Source organism: Pinus tabuliformis, chromosome 9 (assembly GCF_031772625.1).
Source record: "Pinus tabuliformis cultivar Carrire ecotype Pingquan chromosome 9, CPIR1, whole genome shotgun sequence".
In the NCBI taxonomy this organism is placed as follows: Eukaryota; Viridiplantae; Streptophyta; class Pinopsida; order Pinales; family Pinaceae; genus Pinus; species Pinus tabuliformis.
Genome location: NC_142307.1, coordinates 1452979185 through 1452999778, shown reverse-complemented (window position 1 = coordinate 1452999778; position 20594 = coordinate 1452979185). Strand labels below are relative to the sequence as shown.

Here is a 20594-nt window from a genome sequence, read left to right as displayed (position 1 = left end):
TCATAGTGAGTACAACTCCAATGGTCCCAGACCAATATCATCCTCCACTGACTCAAAGTCAGTCTCAGAGTATGTACCACTGATCCCAGACTAGTCTCAACCGACCCGAAGTCAGCGTCATAGTATGGTACAACTCCTACCACTGGTCCCAGACCAGTATCATTGATCCCAAATCAATGGAGGTCATCCTAGCGTAGGGAGTACGGTAGTTACAACGATGCGTCCATCGGTACTACTATGGTCCCTAACTTCATTTCCCTGCTCATTGATCAGATGAGAGGTACTTCCCATGAGTCCCAGACTGCATGGGTAGGATGCCTCGACAGGAGAATTAATCAATCCTGTCCTCACAGGAGAACACATCAATCCTGCTACAATTTCCATGGAGAACACATCAATCCAGGCCTCACAGGAGAACACATCAATCCTGCTACAATTGCCATGGAGAACACATCAATCCAGGCCTCACAGGGGAACACATCAATCCTGCTACAATTGCCATGGAGAACACATCAATCCAGGCTTCCATGGAGAACACATCAATCCAGGCCTCACAGGAGAACTAATCATCCTGCTACACAGGAGAGTGAATCATCCTGTTCCACAAGAGAGCGAATCATCTTGTCCCACAAGAGAGCAAATCATCTTGTTCCAGTTTGCACCACCAGGGGAGGGTGAGTCACCCTGTGGTCATATGTTGCTCTAGTAGGAACCGCAAGCCCTCAGAGCTCCCAGAGCTCAATGTATGCAACATGCAGGGCCCTTGTACAAGGGTTTCTTGCCGACTCCAAGTCGTTTGGGAAAATCACAGATTAGATCTTTCCTCGGGGCTTTGACAAGGTGTATCAACCTGTACATCATCTTAATGTGATGGAGCTTCCTTGCTCATCGACTACCATATCCCAGATGATGTCTATCTGCTAGAGCAATTGACGAATACGGGATTCCTCAATAATCGAATCCCACCTCTGGTTGTTACAGAGAATCACAGTGGTATCCAATGTAAATCCAAACAGCTCACTGAAGAGCTTTTGCAACCAGACTGCCTTACACGAGGTTATGCTAGCAACAGTATATTCTGCTTCGGCGGTGCTCAAAGCCACCGACTTCTGCTTCCTACTCATCCAGGATATCGAAGTAGATCCCAAGGTGAAACAGTACCCAGAAGTGCTCTTATGGTCCACCACACTGCCTACCCAATCAACATCAGTATATCCAAGTAGTCTCACATCTCCGGCAGTGTATCTTAATCCATGAGAGATTGTGTCCTGAAGACATCTCAGAAGATTCCTAGCATCAATCCAGTGAGGCTCAACCAAATATGAGCTCACAATGCTAACTGCAAAACATATGTTCGGACGGAGGTTCACCAAGAACATCAATGCGAATGAGTTTTTGAAACTCAGAGGCATTTCCCAAGTCTGGTCCGACATCACTACCATATAACTTCTAAAAGTTAAGATCCTCGAGGTAGTCACAGGCTTGCAGTCCATCATACCGAATCTTTCCAATATATTTACCACATATTTTCCTTGAGATAGGAAAATTTCCCTTGGCTTCTGCCACACTTCAAGTCCTTGGTCCTTCATTTCAAATTCAGAAGCCATCTCCCTCTTACATTTGTGAATGAGAGGGTTTGCACCTATTAGAAAGAGGTCATCCACATACAACACCAGTATGAGAGGCTTGTCATCTTCAACCTTAAAGTAAAGGTTAGGATTGGCTTCACTCCTAGTGAATCCCAGCTTCATCAAGTAGCTATCGATCCTCTCATACCATGCTCGGGGTGCTTGCTTCAGCCCATAGAGAGCTTTCTTCAACCTGCATACATGAGATTGTCGATCATAAATCTCAAATCCTTCGGGTTGTTCCACGTAGACCTCTTCTTTGACATCCATCTGATGTAGGTTCCATCCTTGTGAAGCGGCAAGGGCTATGATCGAGCGGATGGTCGTATATCTGGCAACAGGTGCAAATATCTCATCATAGTCTATACCTTCCTTTTGGGAGAAACCTCGAGCAACAAAACGAGCCTTATACTTTTCCGTGCTTCCATCTGCTGCATGCTTTATCTTGTAAAGCCAATTGGAAGTAACAACAGTCTTGTCCTGGGGTCTGGGAACTACTTCCCAAACATCATTCTTTATGATAGACTCATATTCTTCGGTCATAGCATCCTTCCATACTTGATGCTTGACGGCATCTGAGAATGACGAAGGCTCATTTTGTATGATCATGCTCATGATGGTCAGGTATCCTTGATACCTATTAGGTTTCTTACTTTTACGAAAGGTTCCTCGGGGTGCAGCATGTCCTTCAGCATCATCAAGTAACCCCTTAAGCCATGAAGGCCTCTTCCTAGAAGAGGAAGGTTCATATGGAGGAGGATCAATCGGATCCATGGGTTCTTCTACATCAGGCATTGATTCATCATCCTTTTCTTTCGGTTCCCTGCTGTCGACTTCTTGAGAGCTCCTCAAAGTCAGAAGATTGTTCCCCTTGCTGAGAGCCATATCTTCGTCAAAGGTGACATCATGACTAATTATGACTTCCCTTTGACCGGCTACATAGATTCTATAGCCTTTAGTATTTTCACCATAGCCCACGAAAATTCCCTTCTTTCTAGATGCTCCCAATTTATTTCTTTTCTCTTTCGACACATGAAAGTATACAGGGCCAAAAATTTTAAAATGAGAAACATCAGGTTTCTTACCAGTGAATTTTTCTTCAGGAGTCTTGGAACCCAATGCTTGATGAGGGCATCGATTTTGTACATATACGGCAGTGTTTGCAGCTTCAGCCCATAGAAACTTAGGAAGACTTTGATCATGTAGCATGGCCCGGACAGCTTCCATAATTGTGCGGTTCTTCCTTTCTACCACACCATTTTGTTCAGGAGTATATGGTGTAGTAGTCTCCCTCTTGATGCCAGCCTCTTTACAAAAATATGGAACTCATTAGATTCATATTAAATCCCATTGTCAGTTCTTAAGATCTTGATCTTCTTTTCGGTTTGATTCTCGATTAGGGCTTTGAAGTGTCGGAACCAAGGGAACACTTCATCCTTCTTTTTCAAGAAGTATATCCAGGTCTTTCGAGAATGGTCATCTGTAAAAGTGAGATAATATGAGTATCCTCCCAAGGAGTTCACAGGCATCATACCTGATATGTCTGAGTGAACTAGTTGTAATATATCGGAGGTCTTGCTTTGACTTGAAGGGAATGGTCCCCTTTTGAGCTTTCCTTCGGCACATCCCGGACATACACCTTCTTTCTTTACTTGGAATTCAGGCATCCCTGTTACCATCTATCTTTCATCGGGTAGAGCTTTGTAATGAAGGTGGGCAAACCTCCGATGCCAAAGTTCGGACTAAAGAGTTGTGTCACAAGACATGACACCTAGTGGACTTCCATCGACCTGATATAATGAATCAACACTAAACCCAAGAGTAAAGGCATCTTTAACATTATATACATACCTTGCCATTGCTGAAGGTTACCTTGTAGCCTCTGTCTTCCATTGCCAAGATGGACACCAAGTTCCTTTTGAGGTCAGGTGCATTTAATACATCCTGGACTTTCTAGCCTTCTTGAATGGTTGTCCTCTTCCTCGATCTCCAGCTCTCCTCTTACCTTTGCTGCTGAATTTGTCATTCCTTTGATTTGCCATCAGAGGGATTTTGATCATCGTCCCGGTGTGAGTCCTTTCTTCTCTTTGCATGAGAAGAAAAGGCAGCAGGAGGACCTTTAGGCATGAGCATTTCTTGCACTTCTTCCCTTGTTTCTTCTCTATTTTTCATTTGTTCCAGGCAGCAGCGAATGCATTTGATGGAGGCTCAACAATATTGCCTCTCACATGATCCAACACTCCTTGACTCTCAAGGGTTAGATCGATAGACATCTTCCATCCGTGATAGTCAGCTTTCTCACGGAGCAGGAAAGAGTGTTGAGGACCTCATAGTTCTTTTAGGATAGCCTTGCCAATATTCTCTTCGATGACTGCTCTTGCTCTTGCTTGGGCTTTGTCTTCACCTCAGCTTTGATACCATGTTAAGTTATGGTATGTTCTATGCTTATAACAGTTTACTTCTTTTTCTTATTATATTCCACCGATTAGCAATCACATGTACATAAAGTAAAGTGCAGATAAAACATTAAACGATCGACAGAAAACAAGCCAAGACAAGAGACACAAGATGTGGCGGCTAGCCAGGGACAAACCCCACAATGTGTGGGGAAACCCTTTGATCAAATCTTCTTTTATCTTCAATAATTCAACAGAGAGAAATAGTACAATAAATTTGATTCATATCAGCAGTAGCAAACCCTAGATCAGTAGCATCAGCAATAGCAGCTTCATTATCAAACTAGGGCAGACGATATCTCACAAACCGACCGTCGCATTGACTTCATTCCACCACCAAAAGTTTCGGATTCCAGAGAAGGTTCAGATGAACCTACAACGCAGTTCAGATGAGGAGATCTTCTAGGCCACGCAAGTCAATCTTTACTTCTGCAGTTGCAGCGTCAATTTCAGCAGTTTCCGACTTCAAACTAGGGCAGTCGATATCTTGCAAACCGTTCATCAGATTGACTTCATTCCACCACCAAAAGTTGCGGCTTTCAGAGGAGGTTCAGATGAACCTACAATGCAGTTCCAAAGAGGAGATCTTCAAGGCCACGCAAGTCAATCTTTACTTCTGCAGTTGCAGCTTCAAATTCAACAGCTTCCAGCTTCACATGTGTGAGAGAGAGAGACCCATTTCAGCGCAGTAGAGAAGAGACTCATATCTGCGCAGGAAAGAGAGAGAGATGTGATGAGATGAGTGAGTCCAAATGAGGAAAAGTCCTCTTATATTTATACACAACGTTGGTGGGTGAATAGATGCGACTGTTGGGCTTCTGAGCCTACATGAGTTGTAGGTCGGCTTGATAATAATTCCATAATCAAAATAAATTCATATCTCCATGAATACTTATCGGAATCGGATGATCTTTATATAAATCCTACACCTCTCGACGAGAGGAATCTAATAAAAATATTATCAACCATGAATAAGATGACCCGCATGAAGTTTTGCCCTGGTTGCCAATTTTAACAATCTTTCATGCAATAAGTTCTAGGATCATCTTCAAGGTAAGGTGTTGTTTGAATGGGATTTTCTAGCAGTTTCTTCACCAAAATGGAAATAGAACACCATTTTTATTCTTTAGATATGAAGTGCTCTTATTGTTGTTTGAATTCTTGCTAGTTGAATGTGCCAAGGGTCTAGGATGCCTCCAAATATGTAAAATTTGCCTCAAGATATGGGGAAATGCACAATAAGTGCTTCTCCCATGGTAAAAAATACACTGAAATATGAAAATCTCTCCTCCAAGGCAAGGTTTTCTACTCAAACCATGAAATCAACACCCACTAGTCCAAGCGTGCAAGATCTCATGCATACTATGGTTGATAGTCTCATAAATATATTGCTGGAAGTATCTTGAATATTTGGATAGGAAAATAGAAACTAAGATCCTACCAAGAGTGTTGTGGCTAATCCAAGAAACAAGAAATTCCAATTGTAGAATTATGGACTTGCACATTCCTATCCAGAATTAGGAGCTACTGCTTTTTATTTCCTCCTTTCCCGTATATTTTCAACATTGGGTCAGATTTGAATTTCCTTTATGTACATTATGGTATTATCCTTGTCACCCTAAGTGGCCATAGCTTGCACATGGGAATTCTGTTGGCATTTCATGACTCCTAATATGTATATTTCTATGGAATACCGAGCATTTTGTGTTGACACCTAGTCATCAGGATTGGGTGAACAAAATGTAAATAAATAAATAAGTAATGTGAACAGTCATCGGGAGATGAAGTGAACAGTCTCTCCCTCATGTATATAATGAAGACCAACCCGAATGAATAAACATATGAATCAGTTTTTCTTTGAGGAGTTACTGCCTGGTCTGACATGGTATCAGAGCCAGCACCATTTTTAGTTTCCCTCTGCTTTGTAACTCCCTCCTGCATATTCTTCTTATATTCTACCCAGTGTTGATAATATTGGTATCGGGAAAATATCGGCGAGGGTCCAGAAAATATCTTATCGGCAATATCGGCAAAATATCGGCAAAATATCGGCAAATATCGGCAAGCATAAAAAATGCATAATATATTCATTTTTTTCAGATTTTTAAACATATAAAGCAATAACAACATGAAATAAACACATTGGCACATAAATATGAAGAAAACACTGATATATATGATGTCAAATAGAAATGATATATCAAAGGCGATACCAAATCGTGCTAATCCCTGATAATTGTCCATTCAAGGACTCAAATGTGGAGAACCAATACAAAATAACATCACATATAATAATAAAAGTATCTCATCATCATGAGTTACATGTAGCATAACAAATAAAACTAGCAGCTATCTATCTACTGCCCTCTCCCCCTTTTACGGGAAAACATGATGGGCTGTTTGCTAGGCCTGCCCCTAGTAGTAGAAGGCCCTGACACTGCCTCTGCACCTAATGTCAAATAATGAGTGCTAGGCATGGAGCTATGCTCTCCTATATCTATAGCAGATGGTGTTGATGCTGATGCTCCCGCAGTGTCCTCCTCCTGCTCCTCCTGCTCCTCCTCTAAGTGCTGCTGCTCCTCTGACTCCGAGTCCTCCTCTTGCTGCCCCTGCTCTAATGGATCATCTGCCACTGGCTCTAACCATGAAGGTGACTCCTCCAATATGGGCTCCTGAGACTCCACCCTCCACGGAGACAATACATCAATATTGTCTAAGGAAATGGCATCTGGATCCACTGGTGATTCTATTTGCCTCACTCGAAGTCGGATGTTGTAATGCACATACACCAAATCGTTGAGGCGTGCGAACTCCAACCTGTAAGAGTGTCAAAAAAAGTAATGAGTCTTGACTCTTGACTCTTGACACTTGAAGGTCATAAATTAAAAATTAAAAATTACAATAAGTGTAATTGCTCAACTGGAGGCTTGAGTTCAAAGTTATACCTGTTGCGCTTTTTGGCGTGTATTTTCTCAAATACACTCCAATTGCGCTCACACCCTGAAGAGCTACATGTTTGACTCAAGATTCGTATAGCCAATTTTTGCAAATTTGGTGCCCTTGCACCATAGCTTCGCCACCAAATATCTACAACAAAATAATGAAATAAAAAATTCAAAAACTTAAAAGTTAAAAGTTAAAAGTTAAAACATAATTAAATTCAAATTTCTAATTTCTAATGAGTGATGACTTGTCACTTACGTGGCATGAAGAGGGCCCTTTCCTTAATGGCATCATCAAAGCCAAATAGGCCAACACAATCCTGATAACACTGTGTTGTCGCGCAGATTGACACGACAACGCTCAGACCGGGGGCTGTCACACTGATCCACGATCCCTCCGTTTAAGCCTGTCTCCCATGGCTAAGGGGGGTAGACCCTGTGGGATGATGAGACCAACTGTCGACCAGTTGGTTGGGAGACACGAGACACGATTAAGATAAGCACTAAAAAGATTTAATTAATTGAGCAGACCAGTGCCTTAAGAGATTGCGGATAAGATGATTACTTGTTAAATGATATAAAAACATGGACCATGAACAGCGATCATCTATCATCAGCTAGAATCAGCTAAATCACAATGCTCTTAGAATGACAAAAATGATATCCAGCAACTGAAAGATTTACAAAGATAAATGCTTTATACCACCACGAGAATCCTAATCCAGATATCAATTTCGCATCTCGACTTGAAAATTTTAGATTTCAGCATAAAAGATATAACGTGAAAGCAACTGAAACTGGGAAAATAATTTTCCACGAAATTTTTATATTTTTTCGGATTTTAAAATTTTTTTTTTTTTTAATTTTTAATTTTTTTATATTATGAAAATTAAAAATCTAAAAATTTAAAATTTAAAATCTATTCTAAAACTAATATATTAAAACTAAACTATATAAAAAATAAAACAAAACCTAAATAAATATTTTTATATCTAAACTAACCTAAAAATAAATAAATAAAATATCTAACCAAAAAAAACATTTTCTTTTTTGATTTTTTATGACAAAACTTTAAAGCTATTTTAAAATCAAAATAAAACCAAACTTAAAGAATTTTAAACTAAAATTAATCTAAGCTTAAAATCTAAGAATTAAACTATACAAACATATACATTCATAAACCTAAAACAAGAATCCTAAGAAATAAATCAAATTTTAATTAAAGATTAACAAAACTCTAAATTCAAAACTACGCTAAAGGATTAACCATATTAAAACTAAGAAATGACTATACGAATGCCCCAAAAAAAATCACGCAACTACACGACACAACCTACCTGCGAATTTCGAATGGTGAAATGGAGCAGTAACTTCCACAAGACACGATGAGAGACGACAGTCGATTTTATTACCTGGGCCGAGGGTGAAGCTGAACGTTTTTTTTATACCTGAAATCTCCTGCGCTATTTTTTGTTTTCTGCTACCAGATTTGCGGCTTTCAGCATCAGAGGGCGGAAAGAATTGAATTGGATCCTCTGACTGATATCGCTTGCTCATGCGGAGCTTTAATATTTCCTTTTGATGGCGGTAAGATCTGGAGCAGAGACAGGGCTGGCGTGAATCCAAAAAAAAAATCTTATGCGTTGAGACAGTCGCTGGAGTTGGAGGCTCAGCCGCATTTCACTTTTTCTTATTTGATTTGCAGGTTCCGGCGTGATAGTGAAGAGGACGGACGGCTTACATTTGCAGTCACGTTTAGAGACAAGAAATGAAAAACGATTTCTCGTGCATATGCAGAGAAAAACCTTCCTCTGCTGAAGGCTTTAGCATAGAAATTGCTCAGCCAACACACTGACATGTAAATGGAGCCCAGAAACGCTCACTGTATGTGTTACATCTCCAGACAGACCGCATGATGCTTTTTTAGAATGCAGAGAATCGTTGCTTGAAGGGATCGAGCTGCACACCAATGATCCAGCCACCACACGTTCCAACTTCACCTTCTATCTCATCTTGCACTATGTATTCTGAGATCAAAACGATTGCACTTTTCCTCCAGGCCGTATTAGCAAACGTTTCCTCCAGGCCGTAACAAATGGCTAATGAAATAAAAGAATCGTGATCTTATGGCCTTTGCAGATATATGCAGAAAATTCAAAGTAAAACCCTTCGAAATTTTAGAGAATACCCTGCAACCTGTTGAAGAAAAAGGACAAAACCCTACAAAAATTTAAAACCCTAATGAAAAAATTGTAAAAAAGCAGAATCTTGAAAACCCTAGATCAGAAAATTTTGAAACCCTAAGACAGCTGATAATTTACAGATTTTGGCTCTTTAACAGCCCGATCTGGCAATAAGCATGGAAAATATTTAAAGAACAGAAATTTCAGATTGTCACTGTGAAAAACTTCAGAAAAATCTCTCATGCAGATCAGAAAAATAAAACCGAATGATAGACCCAGGATCAAATCCAACTGGGCTCAGCAAAAAATGCTTGCGGGAGTTGGCTGGTTCAGCCGAGAACTTCCCCGAACGCCCACAAAATTTCCTTCAATGATGTTTTCTGCACAGCTCAAAACAACCGTCAACAAAGGGGGCAAAAATGCTGCTAGATCTCAAACAGTAATGGAGATACCTGCCATTCCTTCAGAAATCCTAACAGTACTCAAACCCCAGCAAGTGAACAAGATACCTGTGCTCACACTACTCTTACAAAAAAGCTATTATTAATGGCTGAAAAGAAAATATGCAGAAAATTTAAACAATCTCACAGCATTTCAAGAAAGTAACACCAGCAAGATATGGACCCCAAAGTCTTCTTTTATTAACCAGAAACAGATTTACAAGAGAGCTTCTTCAGTATCTGACTCACAGATCCCATGATCTGAAATGACCACTTAAGACCCTATATAAAGGAAATGATCCCAACGGCTAGTTCGAATGATCCATGTAGAAATGATCTCGACCGTTGATGAGGATCAAGACATCTCTTGATCTCATCCGTCGATTTATTCACTTAAAATATTATTATTTTTTAAATTTTTAAATTTTTAAATTTTTTATTATTTATTATTTTATTTCATTTTTTTTTTTTTTTTTTAAATTTTTTATTATTTTTTATTTATTTCATTTTTTAAATTTTTTAAAATTTTAATTTTTTTTTATTATTTATTATTTTATTTCATTTTTTTAAATGGATCATCGAACTAAACCTTTGGAAACATCACCTAGGACCTAGGACTTAGGACTCACGAGGGGATTTAAAACATTTTTCGACCCTCAAGACACATTACATCATGACTTTTACAACTTACATCTCAAGGGGACAAGCCCACTTAACACAGACCCTCATAAATCACCCAGTTCTGCGACACAACTATAATCTAGCAGATTAACACACTAGGATTCTCCTAAAGTTCTAATGACAAAATCCATCCCGGCTTTGGGGTCAGGTTTGAAGGAAAACTCTGCCGATCCATGGATCGGTGAGACGAAAAACCTTCCGGGACATAGATTATCATAGAAAGTTAGGTCCACCTAGGCAATTTTACATACATGACTCTGATCTGCTTAGATTATTTACAATTCATACATGCAGACTGGGTTTACAATCAAAATGATCACGCTACTGATGAATGTAGGTTGGCACGGACACGTCGTTCAGGTGCTACCCCTTTCTGCCAAGAAAAGAGGGGTGCACTGCATGGGTAGTTGACCAGTAGAGGTCAACATCTGGCTCTACTTGGGGACACGTTGCTGCTTGCAGGAATGTGAGAATCCAGAATCTGCATCCATACAACACAAAAAATAAGTAGCGTCCATCCAAAAATCAGCATATACGTTAAGCACAATAAAGATAAAGGCTCTTCATTTATTAACTATTTAAAGCAGAAACGACAATGCGGAAAAAACAAGGAGTAGGGTTAGAAATATGATACAAAGGATGCCCTACGGCATCAGATGTGTTCAATATAGTGCATACTGAGCATTTGCCTGCTTTCAGGCAAATCTGTCGGCTGCTTGTCGGATGTGCCATGTCCAATTTTGCATATGGTAGGACTCTTTCCTATCCGAAAATCAAGCTGCTCGCGGCCGTCTGATGCGTCAAATCTTCTTCTCATTTTCTTCCTCTTGCGCTTTTTCTTTCTGGCAGGATGAATTACTGATGAGGTGGAACTTTCTGTCTCGAAACTATCAGATGAAGTATGCGTGATATGTCTCTCTTTAGCCCGCATCTGATCTTTATCATTCTTAAGTCCATCTTCAATCAACCATCTTTCAACTGAACTAATAACCTCCTCATAATAAGATGGAGCTTGTTGCAACAAATGAGAAGGCTCCTGATCTATTGATGTTATCTGGTTTCTTTCATTTTCCAATTGCTGAAACTTTTGAACCTGTATTCTAATGGCATCCATCTGTCTAGAGTGTTCAACCTTTATAGCACTAATTTGTCTGGCATGATGTTCTTCCATGTCTTTTATTACTTTAACATTTTCTTCCTTTATGTTCATCAAGCAATGCTGCATGGAATTTATTTCTTCTTCATGATTCGCTTGCATGTTTCCAATTTCTGTTTCATGTTTAGTTTTCATGGCTTCAATTTCCTTAGCATGCTGATTTTGCGTGTCCTCAATCTCCTTATTACGTTTTTCCAGATGGGTGTGTAAAGTTTTAACATCATTGATAAGATTAGTTTGGTTGCTTTCCATATTTTTCACCAGCATCATTAAATCTTGTATTATTTGCTTTTGCTCTTCCTTTTCATTGTCATTTATCCCTGATTTTTCACTATCATGAACTTGATCTGCAATAGTTCCGGTTGATGACACATTATGATCTTGAACTCTTTCTTTCTGTTGCACAATTTTAGGGGCAGAAGGCAAGCTGTTTGGACTATCATATCTATCTTTAAAAGCATTGAGAATGTCTTGTAAAGAAGTGAAAAAATCATTAGGAAAATTATTAAACCAATTCAAGGCATCACCCTCTAAAGAATGGACAAATAGACGCATCTTGAAATCTTCATGATTATATTGAGGAAGTCTACAATATATGGTCATTACACAAGTAAACATGTTTAAATGATGTCTAACAGCGACCGGATCATCACCCGAGAACTTAAATAATTTAGAAATGGCCTCTTTCGGAAGATCATGGAGATTATTTGTAAAATGACATGGTTTACATGAATAATCCATGATGAACAACAAGGGATCAAATGGATGATAGAAAGAGATGTCTGCTCAAGAGAATTAAGAGATGAGAGAAGTGGAGTCGCCACTTGAACAATGAATCTGATTCTAGGATCCAAAAAGTAACCACAAGCAGATATGAGGAGAGCTTCTTGTCTGGGAAAAATGAGAAAGTGGAGTCGCCACCCAAACAGGAAACAAACCCAAGAGGCGCTGCTGATATGTGATGAAAAGATGCCAAAATATTGAATCTGCCAGCTCAACTGAGAGATGAGAAAGATGAGAAGATGAATGATTGTCGTTTGAAACACCGAGAACAAAGTGTCCCCGGCAACGGCGCCAAAAAATGTTGGCGTTGTCGGGCCAAATGAAGAGATAAGAAATGAGAAAAATGATTTGTCGTTGAAACGCCGAGAAAACAATTTCCCCAACAACGGCGCCAAAAAATGTTGGCGTTGCCGGCTCAAACAAATGATAGACAGATGAACGATGAATGATGAAAGTCGATGAAATGCCGAGAAAACAAAGTCCCCGGCAACGGCGCCAAAAAATGTTGTCGCGCAGATTGACACGACAACGCTCAGACCGGGGGCTGTCACACTGATCCCCGATCCCTCCGTTTAAGCCTGTCTCCCGTGGCTAAGGGGGGTAGACCCTGTGGGATGATGAGACCAACTGTCGACCAGTTGGTTGGGAGACACGAGACACGATTAAGATAAGCACTAAAAAGATTTAATTAATTGAGCAGACCAGTGCCTTAAGAGATTGCGGATAAGATGATTACTTGTTAAATGATATAAAAACATGGACCATGAACAGCGATCATCTATCATCAGCTAGAATCAGCTAAATCACAATGCTCTTAGAATGACAAAATTGATATCCAGCAACTGAAAGATTTACAAAGATAAATGCTTTATACCACCACGAGAATCCTAATCCAGATATCAATTTCGCATCTCGACTTGAAAATTTTAGATTTCAGCATAAAAGATATAACGTGAAAGCAACTGAAACTGGGAAAATAATTTTCCACGAAATTTTTATATTTTTTCGGATTTTTAATTTTTTTTTTTTTTTTTTAATTTTTAATTTTTTAATATTATGAAAATTAAAAATCTAAAAATTTAAAATCTATTCTAAAACTAATATATTAAAACTAAACTATATAAAAAATAAAACAAAACCTAAATAAATATTTTTATATCTAAACTAACCTAAAAATAAATAAATAAAATATCTAACCAAAAAAAACATTTTCTTTTTTGATTTTTTATGACAAAACTTTAAAGCTATTTTAAAATCAAAATAAAACCAAACTTAAAGAATTTTAAACTAAAATTAATCTAAGCTTAAAATCTAAGAATTAAACTATACAAACATATACATTCATAAACCTAAAACAAGAATCCTAAGAAATAAATCAAATTTTAATTAAAGATTAACAAAACTCTAAATTCAAAACTACGCTAAAGGATTAACCATATTAAAACTAAGAAATGACTATACGAATGCCCCAAAAAAAATCACGCAACTACACGACACAACCTACCTGCGAATTTCGAATGGTGAAATGGAGCAGTAACTTCCACAAGACACGATGAGAGACGGCAGTCGATTTTACTACCTGGGCCGAGGGTGAAGCTGAACGTTTTTTTTATACCTGAAATCTCCTGCGCTATTTTTTGTTTTCTGCTACCAGATTTGCGGCTTTCAGCATCAGAGGGCGGAAAGAATTGAATTGGATCCTCTGACTGATATCGCTTGATCATGCGGAGCTTTAATATTTCCTTTTGATGGCAGTAAGATCTGGAGCAGAGACAGGGCTGGCGTGAATCCAAAAAAAAAATCTTATGCGTTGAGACAGTCGCTGGAGTTGGTGGCTCAGCCACATTTCACTTTTTTTTATTTGATTTGCAGGTTCCGACGTGATAGTGAAGAGGACGGACGGCTTACATTTGCAGTCACGTTTAGAGACAAGAAATGAAAAACGATTTCTCGTGCATATGCAGAGAAAAACCTTCCTCTGCTAAAGGCTTTAGCATAGAAATTGCTCAGCCAACACACTGACATGTAAATGGAGCCCAGAAACGCTCACTGTATGTGTTACATCTCCAGACAGGACCGCATGATGCTTTTTTAGAATGCAGAGAATCGTTGCTTGAAGGGATCGAGCTGCACACCAATGATCCAGCCACCACACGTTCCAACTTCACCTTCTATCTCATCTTGCACTATTTATTCTGAGATCAAAACGATTGCACTTTTCCTCCAGGCCGTATTAGCAAACGTTTCCTCCAGGCCGTATCAAATGGCTAATGAAATAAAAGAATCGTGATCTTATGGCCTTTGCAGATATATGCAGAAAATTCAAAGTAAAACCCTTCGAAATTTTAGAGAATACCCTGCAACCTGTTGAAGAAAAAGGACAAAACCCTAATGAAAAAATTGTAAAAAAGCAGAATCTTGAAAACCCTAGATCAGAAAATTTTGAAACCCTAAGATAGCTGATAATTTACAGATTTTGGCTCTTTAACAGCCCGATCTGGCAATAAGCATGGAAAATATTTAAAGAACAGAAATTTCAGATTGTCACTATGAAAAACTTCAGAAAAATCTCTCATGCAGATCAGAAAAATAAAACCGAATGATAGACCCAGGATCAAATCCAACTGGGCTCAGCAAAAAATGCTTGCAGGAGTTGGCTAGTTCAGCCGAGAACTTCCCCGAACGCCCACAAAATTTCCTTCAATGATGTTTTCTGCACAGCTCAAAACAACCGTCAACAAAGGGGGCAAAAATGCTGCTAGATCTCAAACAGTAATGGAGATACCTGCCATTACTTCAGAAATCCTAACAGTACTCAAACCCCAGCAAGTGAACAAGATACCTGTGCTCACACTACTTTTACAAAAAAGCTATTATTAATGGCTGAAAAGAAAATATGCAGAAAATTTAAACAATCTCACAGCATTTCAAGAGAGTAACACCAGCAAGATATGGACCCCAAAGTCTTCTTTTATTAACCAGAAACAGATTTACAAGAGAGCTTCTTCAGTATCTGACTCACAGATCCCATGATCTGAAATGACCACTTAAGACCCTATATAAAGGAAATGATCCCAACGGCTAGTTCGAATGATCCATGTAGAAATGATCTCGACCGTTGATGAGGATCAAAACATCTCTTGATCTCATCCGTCGATTTATTCACTTAAAATATTATTATTTTTTAAATTTTTAAATTTTTAAATTTTTTATTATTTATTATTTTATTTCATTTTTTTTTTTAATTTTTTATTATTTTTTATTTATTTCATTTTTTAAATTTTTTAAAATTTTAAATTTTTTTTATTATTTATTATTTTATTTCATTTTTTTAAATGGATCATCGAACTAAACCTTTGGAAACATCACCTAGGACCTAGGACTTAGGACTCACGAGGGGATTTAAAACATTTTTCGACCCTCAAGACACATTACATCATGACTTTTACAACTTACATCTCAAGGGGACAAGCCCACTTAACACAGACCCTCATAAATCACCCAGTTCTGCGACACAACTATAATCTAGCAGATTAACACACTAGGATTCTCCTAAAGTTCTAATGACAAAATCCATCCCGGCTTTGGGGTCAGGTTTGAAGGAAAACTCTGCCGATCCATGGATCAGTGAGACGAAAAACCTTCCGGGACATAGATTATCATAGAAAGTTAGGTCCACCTAGGCAATTTTACATACATGACTCTGATCTGCTTAGATTATTTACAATTCATACATGCAGACTGGGTTTACAATCAAAATGATCACGCTACTGATGAATGTAGGTTGGCACGGACACGTCGTTCAGGTGCTACCCCTTTCTGCCAAGAAAAGAGGGGTGCACTGCATGGGTAGTTGACCAGTAGAGGTCAACATCTGGCTCTACTTGGGGACACGTTGCTGCTTGCAGGAATGTGAGAATCCAGAATCTGCATCCATACAACACAAAAAATAAGTAGCGTCCATCCAAAAATCAGCATATACGTTAAGCACAATAAAAATAAAAGCTCTTCATTTATTAACTATTTAAAGCAGAAACGACAATGCGGAAAAAACAAGGAGTAGGGTTAGAAATACGATACAAAGGATGCCCTACGGCATCAGATGTGTTCAATATAGTGCATACTGAGCATTTGCCTGCTTTCAGGCAAATCTGTCGGCTGCTTGTCGGATGTGCCATGTCCAATTTTGCATATGGTAGGACTCTTTCCTATCCGAAAATCAAGCTGCTCGCGGCCGTCTGATGCGTCAAATTTTCTTCTCATTTTCTTCCTCTTGCACTTTTTCTTTCTGGCAGGATGAATTACTGATGAGGTGGAACTTTCTGTCTCGAAACTATCAGATGAAGTATGCGTGATATGTCTCTCTTTAGCCCGCATCTGATCTTTATCATTCTTAAGTCCATCTTCAATCAACCATCTTTCAACTGAACTAATAACCTCCTCATAATAAGATGGAGCTTGTTGCAACAAATGAGAAGGCTCCTGATCTATTGATGTTATCTGGTTTCTTTCATTTTCCAATTGCTGAAACTTTTGAACCTGTATTCTAATGGCATCCATCTGTCTAGAGTGTTCAACCTTTATAGCACTAATTTGTCTGGCATGATGTTCTTCCATGTCTTTTATTACTTTAACATTTTCTTCCTTTATGTTCATCAAGCAATGCTGCATGGAATTTATTTCTTCTTCATGATTCGCTTGCATGTTTCCAATTTCTGTTTCATGTTTAGTTTTCATGGCTTCAATTTCCTTAGCATGCTGATTTTGCGTGTCCTCAATCTCCTTATTACGTTTTTCCAGATGGGTGCGTAAAGTTTTAACATCATTGATAAGATTAGTTTGGTTGCTTTCCATATTTTTCACCAGCATCATTAAATCTTGTATTATTTGCTTTTGCTCTTCCTTTTCATTGTCATTTATCCCTGATTTTTCACTATCATGAACTTGATCTGCAATAGTTCCGGTTGATGACACATTCTGATCTTGAACTCTTTCTTTCTGTTGCACAATTTTAGGGGCAGAAGGCAAGCTGTTTGGACTATCATATCTATCTTTAAAAGCATTGAGAATGTCTTGTAAAGAAGTGAAAAAATCATTAGGAAAATTATTAAACCAATTCAAGGCATCACCCTCTAAAGAATGGACAAATAGACGCATCTTGAAATCTTCATGATTATATTGAGGAAGTCTACAATATATGGTCATTACACAAGTAAACATGTTTAAATGATGTCTAACAGTGACCGGATCATCACCCGAGAACTTAAATAATTTAGAAATGGCCTCTTTCGGAAGATCATGGAGATTATTTGTAAAATGACATGGTTTACATGAATAATCCATGATGAACAACAAGGGATCAAATGGATGATAGAAAGAGATGTCTGCTCAAGAGAATTAAGAGATGAGAGAAGTGGAGTCGCCACTTGAACAATGAATCTGATTCTAGGATCCAAAAAGTAACCACAAGCAGATATGAGGAGAGCTTCTTGTCTGGGAAAAATGAGAAAGTGGAGTCGCCACCCAAACAGGAAACAAACCCAAGAGGCGCTGCTGATATGTGATGAAAAGATGCCAAAATATTGAATCTGCCAGCTCAACTGAGAGATGAGAAAGATGAGAAGATGAATGATTGTCGTTTGAAACACCGAGAACAAAGTGTCCCCGGCAACGGCGCCAAAAAATGTTGGCGTTGCCGGGCCAAATGAAGAGATAAGAAATGAGAAAAATGATTTGTCGTTGAAACGCCGAGAAAACAATTTCCCCGGCAACGGCGCCAAAAAATGTTGGCGTTGCCGGCTCAAACAAATGATAGACAGATGAACGATGAATGATGAAAGTCGATGAAATGCCGAGAAAACAAAGTCCCCGGCAACGGCGCCAAAAAATGTTGTCGCGCAGATTGACACGACAACGCTCAGACCGGGGGCTGTCACACTGATCCCCGATCCCTCCGTTTAAGCCTGTCTCCCATGGCTAAGGGGGGTAGACCCTGTGGGATGATGAGACCAACTGTCGACCAGTTGGTTGGGAGACACGAGACACGATTAAGATAAGCACTAAAAAGATTTAATTAATTGAGCAGACCAGTGCCTTAATAGATTGCGGATAAGATGATTACTTGTTAAATGATATAAAAACATGGACCATGAACAGCGATCATCTATCATCAGCTAGAATCAGCTAAATCACAATGCTCTTAGAATGACAAAAATGATATCCAGCAACTGAAAGATTTACAAAGATAAATGCTTTATACCACCACGAGAATCCTAATCCAGATATCAATTTCGCATCTCGACTTGAAAATTTTAGATTTCAGCATAAAAGATATAACGTGAAAGCAACTGAAACTGGCAAAATAATTTTCCACGAAATTTTTAAATTTTTTCGGATTTTTAATTTTTTTTTTTTTTTAATTTTTAATTTTTTAATATTATGAAAATTAAAAATCTAAAAATTTAAAATTTAAAATCTATTCTAAAACTAATATATTAAAACCAAACTATATAAAAAATAAAACAAAACCTAAATAAATATTTTTATATCTAAACTAACCTAAAAATAAATAAATAAAATATCTAACCAAAAAAAACATTTTCTTTTTTGATTTTTTATGACAAAACTTTAAAGCTATTTTAAAATCAAAATAAAACCAAACTTAAAGAATTTTAAACTAAAATTAATCTAAGCTTAAAATCTAAGAATTAAACTATACAAACATATACATTCATAAACCTAAAACAAGAATCCTAAGAAATAAATCAAATTTTAATTAAAGATTAACAAAACTCTAAATTCAAAACTACGCTAAAGGATTAACCATATTAAAACTAAGAAATGACTATACGAATGCCCCAAAAAAAATCACGCAACTACACGACACAACCTACCTGCGAATTTCGAATGGTGAAATGGAGCAGTAACTTCCACAAGACACGATGAGAGACGGCAGTCGATTTTATTACCTGGGCCGAGGGTGAAGCTGAACGTTTTTTTTATCCCTGAAATCTCCTGCGCTATTTTTTGTTTTCTGCTACCAGATTTGCGGCTTTCAGCATCAGAGGGCGGAAAGAATTGAATTGGATCCTCTGACTGATATCGCTTGATCATGCGGAGCTTTAATATTTCCTTTTGATGGCGGTAAGATCTGGAGTAGAGACAGGGCTGGCGTGAATCCAAAAAAAAAATCTTATGCGTTGAGACAGTCGCTGGAGTTGGTGGCTCAGCCACATTTCACTTTTTTTTATTTGATTTGCAGGTTCCGGCGTGATAGTGAAGAGGACGGACGGCTTACATTTGCAGTCACGTTTAGAGACAAGAAATGAAAAACGATTTCTCGTGCATATGCAGAGAAAAACCTTCCTCTGCTGAAGGCTTTAGCATAGAAATTGCTCAGCCAACACACTGACATGTAAATGGAGCCCAGAAACGCTCACTGTATGTGTTACATCTCCAAACAGGACCGCATGATGTTTTTTTAGAATGCAGAGAATCGTTGCTTGAAGGGATCGAGCTGCACACCAATGATCCAGCCACCACACGTTCCAACTTCACCTTCTATCTCATCTTGCACTATTTATTCTGAGATCAAAACGATTGCACTTTTCCTCCAGGCCGTATTAGCAAACGTTTCCTCCAGGCCGTATCAAATGGCTAATGAAATAAAAGAATCGTGATCTTATGGCCTTTGCAGATATATGCAGAAAATTCAAAGTAAAACCCTTCGAAATTTTAGAGAATACCCTGCAACCTGTTGAAGAAAAAGGACAAAACCCTACAAAAATTTAAAACCCTAATGAAAAAATTGTAAAAAAGCAGAATCTTGAAAACCCTAGATCAGAAAATTTTGAAAACCTAAGACAGCTGATAATTTACAGATTTTGGCTCTTTAACAGCCCGATCTGGCAATAAGCATGGAAAATATTTAAAGAACAGAAATTTCAGATTGTCACTGTGAAAAACTTCAGAAAAATCTCTCATGCAGATCAGAAAAATAAAACCGAATGATAGACCCAGGATCAAATCCAACTGGGCTCAGCAAAAAATGCTTGCGGGAGTTGGCTGGTTCAGCCGAGAACTTCCCCGAACGCCCACAAAATTTCCTTCAATGATGTTTTCTGCACAGCTCAAAACAACCGTCAACAAAGGGGGCAAAAATGCTGCTAGATCTCAAACAGTAATGGAGATACCTGCCATTACTTCAGAAATCCTAACAGTACTCAAACCCCAGCAAGTGAACAAGATACCTGTGCTCACACTACTCTTACAAAAAAGCTATTATTAATGGCTGAAAAGAAAATATGCAGAAAATTTAAACAATCT

The 20594-nt window shown here is 38.4% G+C and overlaps 1 protein-coding gene across 3 annotated transcripts in view; it reads left to right on the top strand.

The window, feature by feature from the left end:
• The window catches only part of LOC149154060 (insulin-degrading enzyme-like 1, peroxisomal), a 699115-nt gene that overhangs the window by 555026 nt on the left and 123495 nt on the right, over positions 1 to 20594 (top strand). The gene's annotated exons all lie outside the window — the stretch shown is intronic.